We start from the raw sequence: 3,567 nt of genomic DNA on the forward strand, positions 1-3,567 counted from the left end.
AAAAAAAATATATATATATATATATATATATATATATATATATGTTTTATTTTGTTTAGAGACAAATTATCTACACAAACTAAAAATTCTAGTTGTCCATCTCTATTTCTAACATTAATTTAATTGTAAATGCTTACCAGCTCATACCTGTATAACTTTAGCAATAATTGAAGTAGTCAATAGCCATGGTAGCTTGACTTAACACTAATTACAAACATTTTAGTATAACAGGAGAGAGTGCTCGCTATGAAGGGACAAAATCGCAAAAGATCAGAGAAACACATTGACCATTCACCAATAACTACGATTTTGGTATCTAAAATATAAAATATAAGTTAAAATTTTTTATTTTTCATCTTTTTTATATACAAAATTATCTTTAAAATTAAATTATTATTCATAACAAAAAAATTATAAAATAAAAAAAAGGAGAAAAAGAATATTTTTGCTCTTCCTACAAAAGGAGAAGAGGAAAAGAAAGAAGAAAAAAGAAGAAAAAAAAGTTATCTACGATCCATTTTTGTCTTTGTTTTTGTCGTAACTTCTGTACGATTTTTATTCCTAAGGCAAGGACGATTTTAAACCAAGTTAAATCTTAGAAACGATTTTACATGCAAAACGGTTCAAAATGAAAAAAATTTTCGACCTATATCTTAGAGATCAAAATCGTACTTAGTCCATAAAATAACTATCAAATAAAATTTAATCAAATCTAGTTGTGTTACTTTGTCATTACCTTCACGTCCAGTGCTGCAACTCTTCTGGCGAACCTAAGCCGAATCTTATTTAAGGCGATTTTCTTTAATACAGCGATAATACAGTGATAATAGCTCTTTAACAATTTCTTTTTTTTCTTATTTTAGTTTTTACTAGACAGATTAATTTTTAATAAAAAAAACAAGTTATTTAATTAAAATATTTGACAACCATAATTAGCAGAATATAACTTTTGAATATTGCAGACATAAATACAACATTTATATTACTATAAAAACCGCGAGAGAGTAAGGTGATTTCTGGATTACACGTAAACTATTACAAAATGTAACGATTTATGTTGGAACGCATGTCAAGAAAAACTGCTACACTCTGTAACGGTTTCTAAAAGAATTTGACAATAAAAAAATCGCGACACCCCTATAGCAGTTTCTTCACAAATGGCCAGCCTAGAAAATTGTGTGGGCCTATAGTGGTTTCTTCATATAAGAAATGCATATAAATACCAAACAGGAGACAATAGTGTAGTAGTAGATTGTCATTTTTACAAATTCACAAATGGATAGTGAAGAGAATTTTTTAGCTCTATTCCATTGTTTTGGAAAAATTTAGAAAAGCAAAAGATACGTCATTAAGTTTATTGATAGAGAACCAATGAGTGTTTTTATTCGTTCATCAAATACGTTGTCAGAACTAAAAACGAGTATATTACAAAAGGCGGGGGGTGTGCGGGACAAAATAGGTGAAGAAGTTGTTTTACAAGATTTCTGTTGCGGTTGTGTCAACTGGTGTGAAGTAAGAAATATTTGTGATAGGGTCGAACAAATATATGCAGGTTTTGTTTCATTGTCGGTAAAATTTTGCGGAAGTAAGAATACACGAGCTGTATGCCAAGTTGGAAGATGGCGTCGACAGTTCTAGGGCATTAGCGCCGAATCCTCAGTCAACTACAATGGGGGGTGCTTTACCTTGATGCCTGTCGTTGCATCTACTTGCCAACAGATCCTCCATCTGTTGCAGTTGAGATAGCTAGGTCACCCCATATGATTTCGGATATTTCAGGGGAGAGTGAACCGAATCGGGTTGAAAATGCAATGCAAGAGGATGATTCAGATGAAGAGCCTGCTCACATCGTGGGGTACAGTGATGAGGATACTCCAAGGAACCCAACTACACATCAGGGGCCATCAAGTTTTGGAACACAGCAATATCCTCCGCATTTTTCAACGCTAAACTTGGAAGCCGTCAGCCAGCAACCAGACATAGATCCTACCTTTGGGGGTCAAGGATTGCATGAGGAAAATCTTGCTATGAAATTTTAGATTGACTAATCTTTTCAAACTAAGAAGGAAGCTATGTTGGGGGTCAAGGGTTGCATGAGAAAAATCTTGCTATGAAATTTTAGATTGACTAAGGATTATAGCGTCCATTGTGGAGTTGAGTACAGAGTGATAGAGTCAGATTATCTCAAGTATCATGGGATATACAAGCAGTTCGATAAAGATTACACGTGGTTGATTCGCATCACACTTCGGCAACGAAAGAGTACTTGGGACGTTAGAAGGTACAACGGATCTCACACTTGCTTGGCTACATCGATTTCGAGCGATCACCGACAGCTTGATTATCATGTCATTTGTGCGAGGATCTTTCCTTTGATTAGAGCCGATGTAGCGGTTACGATAAAAGTGCACGTGCATATATGCATACGATATCCTCACTCGCATTTGCTGGTAACACCCTGAACTTCTCATGGAACCATGTGAAGTGGACTGTGAACTGCTTGAACTTATCCGGTGGCAGCAGCTTGCCGAATAACTCCTGAAACCACTCCCAAGCCGGTTTACCATCCTCCGTAAACTGGTCGAAGTCTGTGAGGCACCCAGATACAGCCTTCCCGTCAACGGACAATCCTAGCTGATATGCCAGATCTTGCAGTGTGATGGTGACTCTTCGAACGGCATATGAAAGGTGTGCATCTCAGGACGCCACCTCTCAATGAATGCACTGACTAGGGGTTCATCCAACCAGAACCAATGCGTGTTCTGCCTAGGCAAGTGGTACAAACTAACCCTCTCCAAACTTTCTACATTTAAAATTTTAAATTCTTAATTTTAAATTTTAAATCTTAAATTTCAAATACTAAACTACAAACCTTAAATTCTGTATTCTAATTCATGCACCCTAAATACTACATATTATGTTATAAAATTTAATACTTAAAAGAAAACAAACTTACCTCTTCATTGATGTCGCCGACAACGTGAGCAACGCCGTTGAGTCGGTATAAGCTGCCTTCGTCTGCCTTGGTTCCGCTTAAAAATGGCGCCTCTAAGAATCTCAAGTGGCCAAATTCTCTCCAAGTCTTTTTCTCCTTCTCTCAATCCACAACTCTCTCTCTCTTTCTTTCTCTCTCTCTAAAAAACCTACTTCTCTCTCTAAAACTTTTGGTTTCAATTTAATGAAGAATTCGCTACTGGATTCGACAGATTTATAGGCACATGTAAACTGCTATACGGGTATCGCGGTTTCTGCAATGCGCCGTTTGTGAAGAAACTGTTATAGGGGTGTCGCGGTTTTTTCATTGTCGAATTCCTTCGGAAACTGCTGCTACAGGGTGTAGCGATTTCTCTTGACACGCGTTCCAACGTAAACCGCTATACCTTGTAGGTTACGTGCAATCCAGAAACCACCATACCCTCTCGCGATTTCAATAGTAATGTAAATATTGTATTTGCGTCTGCAATGTACAAAAATTATATTCTAGTAATTATGGTTGCCAAACAATTTAAATGAGTAACTTATCCTAAAAAAAATTATAAATTTATTTTAAAATATTAGACCATTAGT

This window comes from Arachis ipaensis, chromosome B06 (genome assembly GCF_000816755.2).
Source record: "Arachis ipaensis cultivar K30076 chromosome B06, Araip1.1, whole genome shotgun sequence".
Classification (NCBI taxonomy): Eukaryota; Viridiplantae; Streptophyta; class Magnoliopsida; order Fabales; family Fabaceae; genus Arachis; species Arachis ipaensis.